Source organism: Aphelocoma coerulescens, chromosome 8 (genome assembly GCF_041296385.1).
Source record: "Aphelocoma coerulescens isolate FSJ_1873_10779 chromosome 8, UR_Acoe_1.0, whole genome shotgun sequence".
Taxonomy (NCBI): domain Eukaryota; kingdom Metazoa; phylum Chordata; class Aves; order Passeriformes; family Corvidae; genus Aphelocoma; species Aphelocoma coerulescens.
In genome coordinates, this window is record NC_091022.1 from 5,823,038 (window position 1) to 5,839,066 (window position 16,029).

Consider the following 16,029-nt stretch of genomic DNA (forward strand, 5'->3'; position numbering starts at 1 on the left):
GCCCTGATGCATGTGATAGGTCATCTCTACCCACTGAAAATTTCCCTAGACCCCCTGCAGCTGCCTTCTTTCTCACTCCATTAGAAAGTAATCTCAATGTGAGGCTGGGACATCCACTGTACTTGGATGAAACACTCCTCTACACGTTCTAACACAGAGCAGTGCCAACTGGTACTGCCTCTGACAACACACATTTACAGCAAATTATTTCGAATTCTTGCTATTTCTATCACCAAAATCTCTTTCTTCTCCAGCTGATAGCACCAAATATGTTGCTACCATGCAGTAACAGGAAAGCTGTTTCCTCAAGCCCTCTAACCAGAAATTATTTTCATATCAGAAAAATCTATTTATAATAAGCTATCAGGACTTTTGCACCTTCTTGCCCATTAACACACTTCCACAAATAAACCTCATTAGGAAATCAGTTAGCCCTTGGAAATCTAATACCATTTCAACTTTTACTGTACTGGTAACAAAGAAAATGAAACTGATGGAAAAGATAATTATCAAGAGATGCACTTCTTCAGAAAAACAAGTGGTCACAATCAGTGATGGGAACTGCACCTAATTTGGGGCACACTGTGGAATCTCTGCACAGAAAGGAAAGTAATATAACGTAAGTAAACATCCGTGGTTTTCTTTCTCAGTTATCAGAGTCCCTAGACTTCAGACCACATTACTGTAACAGAGCCTACATGGAATCTTGAAGGTCATACTGAAATTTCAGTTGGTGCAGCATGTTTATACAATAATCTTTCACAATAGGAGCATATTATATCTTTATTCCTGTATGATAATGGTTTCACATTCGTTACCTAGTACAGTACAAGACATTAATTTCAAAATACAAAAGAATTTTTAATCAATGAGTAGGCTTTGCAAAAAATTACAAAGTTTTATAAAGGTCACCTGCTTAAAAGATACTTTATAGTGGCTTCTGCATCACTGTTCTGAGATTCTTGGGTAGTTTGGGAACCTACATGCAGGTGAGTTCTTTCTTTCTAATTCAGCTTTGGAATACCATTGGAAAGCTATGACTCCAAAAGTTCTTTCAAACGGATGAAACTTTTTTTCCTCAAGTATCCAGCATGTAAACCATAATTCTTGGTGTGGAATAAAAAAACCCCAAAGGTAATTATCCTTCCTATTACTACATATTACAGACTGGGAAAGGTCAATTTTCTAAGTATCATGAAAAACCCTTTTACAGCACTGGTTAGTTAAGAGATAGAGACCCCAATTAAATAGGATGTCAGTCTTTGCCATCACTATCAAAGGTAGTCAGCACTTGTGTCACCCAAGACTTCTGAACCAAATACAAAGTAAGTAAAGCATTATTTTAATATACACACTCACTGAATCTCAACTTCTGTGATGCTTAATTCAACCAAGATTGATAATGGCTTCCACCCAGACTGCTGGTGAATCATTGGCAACACGTCAGAAGTTTCCAAAAGCAATCCTGCTCATTTCTCTTCATTTGCTTTAGCATGAGCACTTTTATATAATAATACATGTCTCAAGATGCCCCTAAATTAAACTCTGCCATATTAATGTCTGCAATTTCCAGATTTAAACGTCCATCTGTTCACTGGAACATTAGTTTTTTAAATTACCAGCATATAGCAATCCCATCAAAAACTTCTAAATTCTTTAGCTTTAAACTAAGCTAGTTTGGATACAAAGCTGACAAAAAACCTCACAAAAATAAACAACGAAACACCAGAAACCATAGAAGTCACTTCCCACTTATCTTGATGAAGGTTCCTGCAGCTCATAAGCGAGTGACAAACTCAAGTCTCTGATTGTCAAAACAGACTGCTGTGATGGTACCTGCCTTTCTAAATTTCCCTCCAAGCAGCCTGTCAGGCTGTATGCTTTGACAGACCCTTTTCTAGGACAGAAGGCAAAGCTATAAAGCTATCACTTGGAAAGGAAAAGGTGCCTGATAAGGTCTGCTCCTATTTATGTTAGTGGGAACCATAATTTCATTTTCAGCATTGTGTATTAACGCACCAAAGAAAGACGTGATGCTCCTGGTGAAACTTAGAAACTGGCAATAATATACAGACTGCTCCTGAATACAGGTTATTTACATAGCTATGAAGTCCCATATTAGCTTCACTGACTTCAAACACAGTAATAAAGATACTTATAGCTGACAAAATTAACGACTTCCACATTCTTATAAGCCTGAAAGAAGTAAGAAAAGGTAAGTTTAGGAATACATTAACTTCTGCCTCATAGTATTCCTGTGTTATCTCACAATTCTATAGCCATATAGTGTGAAGAGAGTATAAATACTGAGTTTAACAGCTGCATTTCTCTTCCAGCAGAGTCATTAAATGACAGCATTGCTACACACCAGTTACAACGATTAAAGCAGCTGAGCCACAATCTAAGTTACTTTGAACCTTTTAGGTATTTTTGCAAATTTTTAATTTTTCCCCCACTTCAGCCATTTTCAATATGGCAAAAACATACAGAAAACCGTAGCTTCTGCCGGAGGAACAAATGATTTGTGACTTGTACTAGACTGAAATTTATAAAAATAAGAGATACACTCTGGAGAAAAAGGCATGCGGAGGAAAACAAAACGTTTCTAAGAAAAAAAAAAAACCTGCAACAGTTCCCTGGTTTAAAACAGGACAGGCCTCACAATAGCTTTTGAGGACAAAACCTGACACCAGGACATTCCCAACCATCACAGCAAATTAAAACCCAGCTATACGAACACCGCACCCCCGGCATGGAACCCTACCCACTCTGTGGGTGCAATCCAACAGCCAAAACAATACCAGGGTGGAAAAAGTAGCGCAAATCAGGAAGATCCTGTGCGGTTTCACCATTGTTTGTCCCCACGCAGAGGGAGCCGGGGCCACCTCGCTCTTCACTCAGGCACAACAGACAAAAGAGCCACAACCCAGGGCGGAGAAGTGTCCTGGGGACGGGTAGGGCTCTGTCATTATTTTCCCTCCGTCTCTGTTGTTCAACGCGACACAACGCGATGAGTTTTCTCACGCAGAGGCACGCAGAACCCCTGGAAAAAAACAACAGCCGGCAGAGGGGACACACAAAAGCCGCCTGCCCCCCGGCCGCCGCAGCCTGAGGCAATACCATCTCTCCCCACCCCCAGCCAGACCCAGTCCGTCTCCGCCTCCCCCGTACTGGGCGCGGCGACCCGCGATCCTTCCCCACCTGCCCGGGGCGTTCGGAAATCGCGCCCGGCAGGAGTCTGAAGCTTGGCGAGGCACAGAGTCACAAAATTGTTAGAAGTAGAAAGCACCTCTGGAGATCATCTCGTCCAAGCGTCCGCCCCTCCGCCTCCTTCCTCGGCAAGGTGGGTAGAGTTCTCCCGCCCTATTGTTCCCCGTACCCCGCGGCGGAGGCGGCGCACTCACCACGCGGGCCGGGCTTCCTGCAGCGCCCACCGGCCCCCTCAGCTCCGGCACACCGGGGGTGCCACAGCGCCCTGCTGCTGCCGCTCCTCCAGCAGTATCCGCAGGCCCCGCGGCAGCGCCGCCATCGCCCGCCGCCGCCCCGCTGCCACTCCAGCAGCGGCCATCTTGTGCGTCGACTGCTCCTCTCACGGCCCGCCCTCCCTCCTTCCTTCCCTCCTTCCTTCCCTCCCTCCTTCCTTCCTTCCTTCCTTCCTTCCTTCCTTCCTTCCTTCCTTCCTTCCTTCCTTCCTTCCTTCCTTCCTTCCTTCCTTCCTTCCTTCCTTCCTTCCTTCCTTACTTCCTTCCTTACTTCCTTCCTTCCTCCCTCCCCCCCTCCCTCACCGCACTGCCCGCCCTTTCCTGCGCCCGCCTTCCCCCGCAGCCGGCGCGGGGCGGGATGGGACGGGACGGGACGGGGCGGGGAGAAATAGCCCAGTCACGGACGGGAGTCTATGAGGAGTCCCTAGGGGCAGGACGGGGTGGGGAAGCTATCGCCCGTCTCGGGGAGGGTACCTCGCGCTCCGTCAGGGACGATCTCAAATCTCCGCTGCCTTCCTCCTTTTAGGTGGGGTATTTTTACCCTCTCTCACCTTCTCTTGTCATAGTTAGCGGGCTAAGGAGTGGAGGTCGAGGCTTTTCAAACACGGAGTGGCTCCTGAGGGGCGCTCTGTGTTTTGGAGCTTCCTGAGCCCCCGCCCGCCATTTTCTCTCCCTCAGGAGCCTCTGTTGGCGAACCCTGCGGTTCCCTTCATCTTGCCCCCTGCGGTTGCCTCGTGCCATCACATCTTACTGTTTCAAGCCGGTTACTTTTCATACTTCAGGGACAAATTAAGTTTTACACTTCCGTGGCCGTGCAGGGCAAAGCTTTCGGGTTTTTCCCCGCCAGTCCCGAGGGCAAAAGGTAGAGGTGCGCTCGCTGCTGGAGAAGGTCCGCTGTAGCTTTATATGCTGCAGGACACACTTAAATCATCCTCAGCTTTAACCAACACCACTGGTAAGATGGTTGGGGACCCACCAAGCTATCCTGTATCACAGTCAGAAGTAGTTGGGATACTGAAGAAATTTTAAAACGCAATTATTGAATGTCTTGCAGTCATTTGACTTGCAGCATTTACTGAACATGTACTGACTGACAGTTTTAAATTGTTACAAGAGCTAATTATTTAGCATCAGGATGTTTCAAGGTAATCTCGACTTGATGCCCATTTATGAATATGGTATAAAATACTAAGGAATTTAGCCATATTTAAATTACAGACCAAAAATGGTATTCAGTGGTCCCGTTTTATTGCCCATATATTTTATCATGTCTATGCCCAGCTAGAGGCTCTGTGGGATCAATCCTGGTGTGATAACATTGTGCAGGATGCTGTGCAGGGAATCCCTGCATTTCTATTTTCCTTTCGTAACACTGTGAGGAGCACACAGTGTATTATTGTCAGTCTAACATCTGAAGTGCAGCATTGCATGACCTGGAAATACAACTTAAATAGAACATCATCAAGTCAGAAGTAGCCATGCCTGGAGCCGGGGACTCGAGAGACCGTCCTGCAAAAGGAAGCTGAGTTGTGACATGCAGACAGAAGACGGAACTTCCTACACACGGGGAAAAACTATGTAGCTCAAGGTTACTCTTCAGCTCCTATTTTTGACTCTTGTACCGATCACAGGCAGATTTTCATTAACTTTACAAGAAATGTGGTGGTAGTAACTAAAAGTGCTATCTGTTTTACTAAAGAAATCATCTCTGTTATTGAGCTTTTCCACCAAAACAACCTTCATGTTTATCAAGGATCAGTGCTTAAATAAAATAATATTAAGAAAAGCTATTAATTTCTGAAAACAGAGTTTTCTAGCCACAGTCACAGGCATTTGAGATCTTACAAATACAGAAGATTAAGCTATTTACAAAGACCACCTTTGACTTAGCAAGAGCTTTACTATGAGCTAGAAAAGAAGTGTAAATTGGAAATGTCCAAGGCCAGATTGGACAGGGCTTGGAGCAACCTGGTCCAGTGGAAGCTGTCCCTGCCTATGGCAGGGTTTGAAACAAGACGAGCTTTAACATCCTTCCAACCCAAAGCAGTCTGATGTTCTATACCAAGAAGCTTTTCAATCAGCAATTGCCATCTTTTGCAGACTCCTCTTTAAATGTTACAGTAGAAATGTGAACCTTATTGGAGTTGTCAGTATCCTAATTAGAAGCAGAAGATGGCATTAGGAATAGCTAAAATGAAAGGTGTTCTTTGCAACCTTGGTTTAAAGTCACAGAAGCTGGAAATAGTCAGGGCCTGAGGACATTCGGTTACTTCCTAGTTTCTAGCAAGTGACTGTACAGTATTCTGATGTTCTGTTCAGTCTGGCTTTTAATACTCTAGCTTGGGGACTTCTACCACTTTCTCTTTTGGTTCCTGTATTGTGGAAAGGTTTCATTGTTCATGTAGCTTATGTTTTTCCTCAACTTTTAATTCCATTACCATTATGAACATGCTAACGATAATTTTCAGTATTACAGCATAGGTTACCACAGCACTACACTGTTGAAATTTAAAGAAGTGGGATATTAAATGACCTATGGTTCTTATTATGTAACACTGCACAGATGAGCACTTTAATTCTCAAACCCCACTTTAGACTTCCATCAGAGTCAGATTTTTCTAATGTTTATTCTTTATTATGTTTTCCCAAAGCTCAGAAATTTGTAGATGAGCTTGTTCTCTTCTTGGGAACTGATCCCACTAGATAGCATAGATTATTTGTAGTGTCTGCTTTCCCCAGTTAAGCAGCATTTCTTCCTGCATGATACACTATTACCGCAAGCCTGGTTCCTACGGTATATCACCATGTCCCGCAGCCATAGGGAGGAGGAGGAGAAGAAGATCCAGCAGGCAGGAATTGCGCAGCAAGATTGATTCATTTAATTATTTTACAAACTCTTTTATAGACTCTTTTCTTCATAGTCTAATTGGACAAAGGACCAGCCACCCCTTGGGGGTGATTGGCTAAAATCCTAAAACATCCATTGTCAACATATTTTTCTACTATACCATAAACAAGACTTTTCAAGGTTGCAGGTGTCTTGGTTGTTTACATTCCCTGCTACCTCTTCTGTGAGAGAGAAAAGTCTCTCAGGACTTAGAAAATAACAAGAAAATCCTCACTAGCAACATTTTTGTACCTACAATTCCCCCTTTTTGTTTTATAAGATAACAACTCTACAATTAATCCTAAATAGAAATCTACATCAGTTATTAATTCTAAATATGTCCTTAAGGCTTCTACTATCTAACTGCATAACAAGGAATTTAAAGTTCAGTCTCTGCTCGTAGAAGGACCATCTGCCTGATGGTTGACATCCTGGTCATCATCAGAAGAGTCATTAGGCTGATGATCTACATTCTGGTGGCCATTTGGATGGTTGACGTGCTGGTCATCATTTGGAGGTTGCCTGTTCTGCCTCTGGTGCTGTAGGTCAGGGTGAACACATTTTGAAGGTAGCCACCTGTAAGAGACGGTCCGAAGATCCCTCATCTGCCTCACGATCATCGCCGAGGACAGAGACTGAACACAGGAGTCCTGGCCTGGCTGAGGTGGAATGTCTGCCAAGTGTTGCCTACGGGTGTGCCCGCTGGGAACTGGTACGCATTCCCGAGGAAAATTAGTGCAGGTCGCAATGGACTGCGCCGTTCTTGCTGCCCAGGGGGAAGGACTGCGCTGAAGTGGAAAGGAACGACCTGTCCTGCACACCTGTCTTGTGCGTCTGTCCTGTACCTGTTTCCCAAAGCAAAGGACCCCATAACAATAGCTGTAGATTTCCCAACCTCTTGGCCAGTTGCCCCTCGCTTCTGAAAAGGACTATAAAGGGACTTTCTAAAATAATCAAGTCGGAGATCTCCCCACGGAAAGAGGATGAATCTATTGGCGGAAGACCACGAGGACTTCGTCTCATCCGTTGGTAGCTATTGCCCCCTCTTTTTCTTCCTCTCTACTTTGTGTTTCTTTCTCTCTCTCTCTTTCTCTCTTCTATTGCATTACTGTGTTGTGGGCACTTAATAAAGGTGTACTGTTTTGATTAAAACTGAAATCTCTTGTGTCCCTTTACACTCTGAGATTGATAAACGAACCATCACGACCCCGCTTGCATTAGCGGATCGTGACATTAAACTGGCGTCACGGACAGGATCTGACAGACAGAAGGGGTTGCAAGGTTGTGTGTAGTCTGTAATAGGGGAAGGACGTTTCACTCCAGCCGCACCTAGCCCGACACCCCGAAAAGGGTGAGCGGTGTCTAGAAAGCAAGGGGGGTGACTCGAATTTCCCACAAACTGCACACGCCTAGGTGAAAAGCACCCCATACTCAGTTGAGGGCTCTGTCTTCAGATTTTTCGCATAAGATCTCTTAGTGTAAAAGGGGGAACTGTGTTTTTTGGTGTGTGCATGAATTTGGACTGCTTGGTGTAGTGAAGAGACAACCATAAGTAACTTAAGGAGTACCTCCCAAGCAGATTTGGTCTCTTCACCCACCCAGGGAAGCAAAGGGAGACACAGTGAAGCTGTGTGTGTCGCAGTGTGTAATTAAATTTTTTACCTCCCTGTGGTGGTTTTGATCCCTTCATAAAATGACTGAAAACCCCAGTGCAAAAGTTAAAGCTGCGTTTTATGCTCTGCTAGCAAAACATAATGCCCGTCCCTCTCCGGGAGGGGAAGAATGGGCTCAAAATAACTGGTTTAATTTGGATTATGTGACTGATAGAGTATGTTCTTTACAACATGAGACTAGATTTAAATTTGGCCAAAATAAAACCATAATCTGCTCTGTTTTAGGGGCATGCCTTGCGGCACCTATAGATCATCGCTTAAAGCGATGTACTGAGGAGAAAGCAATCATAGATTCCCTTCAAAACCTAGTGGAGATTTTACAGAAACAATTAGATGAAGAGAAGAATAAAAACCATTGCTAGAGGCTGCTTTAAAAGAGGAATATTCTAGAAATTCAAAGAATAATGACTCACCAAAAGAGACAGAGGAAAAGGAAATTCCTCACATTAACCAAATATACCCCCAGAAAGAATTAATACTAGTGAAAAATTGTGGGGAAAACTGCTGCCCTCGTATGAGACCTCTGATTAAAACAGAATATAATTATATCAATGACGAGGATTTTGAACCGCATATCACCACTAAACAAATACCATACACTGCTGTTGAATTGGCTAGATTAGAAAAGGAGTATGGGCGGCTCCCCCACAAATCTGAGACAGAATATGTCTTCCGAGTGTCTCTCACCGGAGGAGACCAAATTCAATTGACTGAACAAGAGGCCAGTGGATACTGGGGACATGGAGTTTTCTTGACAACAGGAGACAAACGTGGCACATGGTCCCTGACTCAGCGTGCAGCTTTCTGGGCCGGGGGACTCAATCCTTTAGAAAGGGGAGACCCTTTAGCTATAGTTGGTACCCCCAATCAACTCCTAGAAAGTGTCCACAAAGCTGCCTGTTTGCAAATGATCTATGAAAGGAAATTAACTCCTGGATATGAATCCCCCATGCAATTACCTGTTAAACCTGAACTAATGACCCCTTTAATTCGAGGCCTTCCAGAATCACTCAAACCTACAGCAACTGTCCTTCAAAAAACCATAGCAGCTGTAGGTCCCGTAGAAAGGCTAGATAGATTCCTTGGAAACCTGAGCGACCAAACTGGATCTACCGATCCTGGGTTTACTCCATATTCAACCCCCTCTCAGCCGCCAGGTTCACAATCGAATTCACCTGCCGGTGATCGCAAAGTTTGGACATGGAGTGAAGTTGCAGAAGATCTGATTAATTACAGTAGAAAATATGGACCTATAAAAATCCCAGAGGAAAAATCAGACAAAACAAAAGGTGTCAGGTACATTCGGGCTCCTCATAGCGAAAAGCCAGAGAATGTAAAACAGATCTCAAACCGTCAGCATTGGTAGTTATTAGGTATCAAAAAGGGGGTCCCCAGAGATGTGATGGATGGCTTACCCCTTGATAAATTGAGTAAGGTAGTGTCTAACTGGCCCTGCCGAAAACCCATTCTACCAAATCCGTCAGTTCAACCCAGTGCACCCCTCCTCCCTCAGAATCTGGGCAGTGAGCCAAAACAACCTCTCCCTCAAAACCAGGGAAACTAGACCCTTCGTCTCTTGTCAGTGGGCGAAGAGACGGAGCATGTGTATACCTGAGAAGGCTCACTAAAAATAAAACAGAAGATACAATAGTCACAGCTATTACAGGCCCTAAACGGGCACCTGTAACTTTTCTGATTGACACTGGGGCACAAATTTCTGCGCTGACAAAGAAAGATGCCCAGAGGTGTGGAATTGTCCCAACAAAGAACCAATATTGTGTTTTAAATGCCTTGGGAATGACAGAATCTATGAATGTGGCCCTAGTCAAGCTCATTTTGCCTGGAGAGGAAAATCAACTCTCTATTAATATGGTGATTGGACATATCCCAACCAATCTATTAGGGATGAATGCCCTCGTTGGGAGGCAGTGGGAGGACTCAGAGGGTCTTCTGTGGTCTTTCGGCATACCACGTTTTAACATCAGACTGCTCCAAGCCGCACCCTCCCTACCATTCAGCAAAGTAACTAATGTGAAACAGTACCCCCTCCCCCTGGATGCCAAAGAGGGCATCAAGCCAATGATACAGGAGCTGTGAGAACAAGGAGTAATAGTTAATACTCATTCTCCTTTTAATTCTCTAGTGTGGCCAGTACGAAAGCCTAATGGGAAGTGGAGGCTGACCATAGATTTTCATAGGCTAAATGCCAACACAGACCCTCTCACAGCAGCCGTCCCAAATTTGGCAGAATTAATAACATTGATTCAAGAAAAGGCTCATTCAATCATGGCAACTATAGATGTCAAAGACATGTTTTTTATGATACCTTTACAGCCAGAAGATATGGACCGTTTCCCTTTCACATGGGAAGGTCAGCAATACACTTTCACTAGGCTTCCCCAAGGGTACAAACATTCCCCCACCCTGGCTCATCACACTTTAGCCCAAGAGTTAGAAAAAATACCCAAAGCTGACAATGTGACTGTTTATCAATACATTGATGATATCCTTGTGGGAGGAGATGAAATAGAAGAAGTGAGAGATACCCAACAGAGAATAATCTCCCACTTAGAAAGCCTTGATTTGCAAATTCCCTCAGAAAAAATCCAAAATCCGTCACATGAAGTGAAATTTTTGGGAATTTGGTGGAAAGGAGGTATGACATGTATCCCACCTAATAACCCTAACCTCTTTAGATCAGACTAAAATGCCTGAATCCAAAAAAGATCTCCAACATGCTTTAGGATTATTAGTGTTCTGGAGAAAACACATCCCAGATTTTTCCATAATTGCCAGACCTCTTTATAACTTGTTAAGAAAAGGGATAAAATGGGAATGGACTGCTTCTCAAGAAGAAGCATTGCAATTGTTGATTTTTGAAGCAACAGCTCACCAAGCCCTGGGCCCTATTCACCCTACAGATCCTTTCCAGGTGGAATGGGGATTTGCCTCCTCAGGGCTGTCAGTACACATATGGCAGCGGGGTCCTGAGGGTGCAACGTGGCCTGTTGGTTTTTACTCCTGTGGCTTTAAGGATGCTGAAAAAAAGGTACACTACCTGGGATAAAGGATTGTTTGTGGTTAGCTTAGCTCTCATAGAAGTGGAGAAGATTGCACAACAACAACCAATTGTTTTGAGAGGCCCTTTCAAAGTTATTAAGGCAGTCTCTACTGGGACCCCCCCACCTGACGGGGTGGCCCAGAGGGCCTCAGTAAGGAAGTGGTATGCTCAGATTGAACATTATTGTAGCATCTTCTCAGTAACTGAAGGAGCTGTAAAAAATCTGGCAATCCAAGAGACTGAAAACTTGAGTAGCAGCCAGGACAAACCTCCCTCAGTCATTAAAGTAGCCCCTCCTTTTTCCCCCGAACAGTCAGCAAATTCTTGGTTTACGGATGCTTCTGCCAAGCGAGAAGGAAAGGTGTGGAAGTACAAGGCTGTAGCCCTCCACACCTCCTCAGGTGAACGAATTATCACAGAGGGGGAAGGCAGCGCCCAAGTTGGCGAGCTGATAGCTGTTTGGAGTGTTTTCCAACGTGAGGCACAGAATACTTCTCTTGTCTGTATCTACACCGATTCCTATGCTGTGTTTAAGGGATGGACTGAGTGGCTTCCTTTTTGGCAGCAAAATGACTGGGAAGTTAACAGAATCCCAGTATGGCAAAAGGAAAAGTGGCAAGAAATTCTAAATATTGCAAGTCAAGGGAATTTTGCCGTGGGGTGGGTAGCCTCTCACCAGACAGATGGAAATCCAGCAGGAGAGTGGAATAATAAAGCTGATGAATTAGCAAGACTAAGTCCTTTGAAAAAGGATCAGATTACAGAGGACTGGGAGCACTTATTAGAATGGTTGCATGTAAAAAGACAACACACAGGTGCAAAAGATTTGTACAAAGAAGCCCTTGCTTGCGGTTGGCCTGTTACTAGAGAAATGTGTAAAACATGCATATCAGCCTGTGAACAATGCCGCAGACAGCTAGAAAGACACCCTTTGGAAGATGACCCTCTGCATTTAAGAAAGGGTAAAGGCTTATGGGATGCGTGGCAGGTAGATTATATTGGCCCCTTTAAAAAGTCAGGAGGTAAACACTTCGTGCTGGTAGGAGTAGAGATTATATCTGGGTTAGTCCAGGCCGATGCCTTTAAAAGAGCTACAGGAGATAACACTGTCAAAGCATTGCAGGGATGGTTTGGAACTTTCCCAGAACCCCAAGAAATTCAGTCTGATAATGGGTCTCACTTTACTGCCAAAGTTGTACAGGACTGGGCAAAAAGTGAAGGGATTAAATGGACTTTCCACACCCCTTACTACCCTCAAGCTAACGGCATTGTAGAAAGGACCAATGGTCTCTTGAAACGACTTCTGAAACCACAGGAGGGAAATTGGGATGTTCGGCTATGGGAAGCTGTGAAAGGTGTGAATGATAGATGGGGGGTAAACGGGTGTCCTAAAATCACTGCCTTTTGCCCAACAGCTCCAAGCACAATTCCTTCACTACAGGGACTTAATGATCCCAAGAACCCTGCACACTACCCTGGACAACCTGTTTTAGTAGACCTCCCTACTGTAGGAGAAGTACCACTAGTGCTAAAAAGCCCTCTTAATAAAGATGCATGGGTAGCCTCTGATGCCCTAGGGAGAGAGCATCGGATACATACACGCTGGATAATTCCATCATTCTAACTTTCTGCCTTTGGTGGCAGGCTCTGTTTGTGTTTGCTTTTCACAGAAGAACTCCGAGGGACATGAAGAATCCGGCACAGTCCCTTAAACAAGTCAAATTGCTGATGCAAAACAATGTCTCAGAAGTTCAGCCAGCTTGTTCACCTTTTCTGCAAACTTCCTTCAAGGGGTGGACAACCTGGCTGCGAAAGGGAACCCTTCTAAGAAACGAACGCAAAGGGACATAACCGATGTTGTGGGAACAGGATTGGGAATCTTAAATAGTCTTGATTCAGAAGTACTAATGAATAAATTGGCTGCCACAACTACAGATTTGACTAAAATACAACAACCACTGCAGTCATCCCTATTAGCCTTGGGAAGCCATCAGTGGTTGTTATCAAACGTATTACCAAATTGGGAAAAGGTAAATGTGAATGACCACAAATTAATAATTGACGCACTCGATGCTACACAAAGCAACATTTCTTTGGCTCTCAGCTGCGTCCAGGCTCAATTATGGATGCAGTCAGTTGCTGCCTCAATTATAAGAGAAGGCGAAGAAGGCACTTTTCCTACTGAAATTTGGAAAATAATCTGGGACAGTGCCACTGATTTTGAAAGAGAATTCCAATCCTGGTGGAACTTAGTAAATTTTACCTACGATCCCATCACAAACACAGCCACAGCCTTTGTACTGACCAGACGTAATGCTTCAGTGCATTTGATATTCCCTGTCATTGCATTAGGGCTGAACCATGATGGAGCTATTCTCTATCCTTTCGAGCATAGAGAATGGGCCCGTCAAATTGGTGAGAAGTGGCAAACTGTTAATTTAGAAACTTGTATTGTCCGAGAACGACAAGGGTTCATCTGTGAAAGTAATGCGATTAGAGCTCAAGACATTTGTTTAGATATAGAACAAAATATCTGTCATTTTGAAATTCATCCTAACGAGATTCCTGAAACAGTGCTTGTCTATATAGGTAATGGATGTGCATGCTTAAGAACTGCTTGTGATAAAGTATTTGTAGAAAATTTAGTAGTAGATACAAAAAATCATTCAAATTTTTGTGTTTGTAACTTTACTAAAATCATAGGATGTGATTTTTCATATTTAGTCCCAGTTACTTCTTATCACCTTTTACAGTCCAATTACACACTGATCCACCAATTATTGCCTACCCCCATTGGGATGAACCTTACTTTGCTAAAGTAATTGTTGCTTCACCAAGATTTAATTGAAATTTTGGAAAAGGTCAAGAAAAATGGACAGAAAACCTTGGTAACTGTTCATCACAATGTGAAAGAAATACATCGTGCTCTAGAAAGGGTAAAGAAAGATGCTGAACACGGGTGGTGGGATACTCTTTTTGGGTGGTCACCTACTGCTACAGGTGTCCCAAACAAATTGTGTCATCCCATCATTGTTCTCTTGATTTTGGTTTTGATTGGTTTTGCTTTATCAGCAGTCTTATACATCATGAATTGGAGAATGATGAAACGGTTAACACAGCTGACATCTATAATAGATGTCCACAGTTTGGCCAATACCCCATCCACTGTAGACATACCCAAGGTTATTGACATGAGACGAACTACACGAGTATTAAAATAAGATGTGATAAGAAATTAGAGGTATTTTGATTAAAAAATTATATGTGTATTCTGATTTCAAATTATTTATTTCCTTCTTTTTTGTTTCCTTCTTTTTCTTTTCTTTTCTTTTCTTTACCTTCCTTTCTTATGTTCTCTACCCCTTTTCCGGGATATGCTACCAACAGTGACGAGTCCTGAAGACTTTGCAATAACACTACAAAATCGTGCTAATAGAGCTCTCCTGACGACAATCGTGAGTCACGGGGTGGTGTAAGAGACGGTCCGAAGATCCCTCATCTGCCTCACGATCATCGCCGAGGACAGAGACTGAACACAGGAGTCCTGGCCTGGCTGAGGTGGAATGTCTGCCAAGTGTTGCCTACGGGTGTGCCCGCTGGGAACTGGTATGCATTCCTGAGGAAAATTAGTGCAGGTCGCAATGGACTGCGCCGTTCTTGCTGCCCAGGGGGAAGGACTGCGCTGAAGCGGAAAGGAACGACCTGTCCTGCACACCTGTCTTGTGCGTCTGTCCTGTACCTGTTTCCCAAAGCAAAGGACCCCATAACAATAGCTGTAGATTTCCCAACCTCTTGGCCAGTTGCCCCTCGCTTCTGAAAAGGACTATAAAGGGACTTTCTAAAATAATCAAGTCGGAGATCTCCCCACGGAAAGAAGATGAATCTATTGGCGGAAGACCACGAGGACTTCGTCTCATCCGTTGGTAGCTATTGCCCCCTCTTTTTCTTCCTCTCTACTTTGTGTTTCTTTCTCTCTCTCTCTTTCTCTCTTCTATTGCATTACTGTGTTGTGGGCACTTAATAAAGGTGCACTGTTTTGATTAAAACTGAAATCTCTTGTGTCCCTTTACACTCTGAGTTCGATAAACGAACCATCACGACCCCGCTTGCATTAGCGGATCGTGACACCACCATACCCCAGTATATGTGGAAACGCAAGCAACGATAAGCTCATGAGGGCCTTCCCACTGCTTAGTGAGTAAATTCCGCACCCAGACTTTTGCCCGGGGCAGTTGTCTCTTGCCTGCAGACTGCAATGAGAGAAAATGATTCAGAATAACAGGATTATTTGAATTTTGTGGTACTGTAAGGTGATCAATTGTATACAAAGCTACTCGGCTCTGTGGGGTTTCTCCATGCATTCCCCTTTTCTGTTTGCTCAAAACACGCTTCAAGGTACCATGAGCGTGTTCAACAATGGCTTGGCCAGTAGGAGAATGTGGGATACCAAAGGTATGGTCTACACCCCATAGGTGTAAAAACTGCCGCATCTTCTCCGAGGCGTAGGCAGGACCATCATCAGTTTTCACAGAAGCTGGCACGCCCAGGACTGAGAAAGCCAATTTCCAATGGGCAATGACATCACGGCCCTTCTCTCCAGTGTGAGCAGTAGCCCACATAGCCGAGGAGAAAAGTGTCAATAGACATGTGCACATATTTCAGCCGACCAAATTCAGGGATGTGAGTTACATCCGTTTGCCAAATCTGCAAGGCTTTTAGCCTTCTGGGGTTTACACCGGCAAAGGCGCAGCGAGTCCATGACAGTCAGCACAAGCGCTGACAATGTCGCGCGCCTCGGTTGGCGTTAAATGAAACTGCTTCTGCAGGGTATGTGCACTTTGATGGAAGAAACCGTGCGATGCCTTGGCTTGTGCAATTTTGTCAGGCTGAGGCCCTACCCACGAAGGGTTGGCCAGCCTGTCAGCC

General features: G+C 44.2%; 1 protein-coding gene and 1 pseudogene across 3 annotated transcripts in view; one reads left to right on the forward strand and one right to left on the reverse strand.

The window, feature by feature from the left end:
- Positions 1-3,058, reverse strand: part of RC3H1 (ring finger and CCCH-type domains 1) — a 74,519-nt gene extending 71,461 nt beyond the window's left edge. Inside the window, exon 1 of one of the 3 annotated variants that reach the window (XM_069022660.1) lies at positions 2,765-2,854. The gene's annotated coding sequence lies outside the window, so the exon portion shown is untranslated. Of the gene's footprint in view, positions 1-2,764 lie in introns of all 3 variants that reach the window. The other 2 variants (XM_069022658.1, XM_069022659.1) reach the window with 2 other exon arrangements.
- Positions 3,059-3,201: 143 nt separating this feature from the next.
- LOC138113833 (uncharacterized) lies at positions 3,202-15,155 on the forward strand (annotated as a pseudogene).
- The last annotated feature ends 874 nt before the right edge of the window (positions 15,156-16,029 follow it).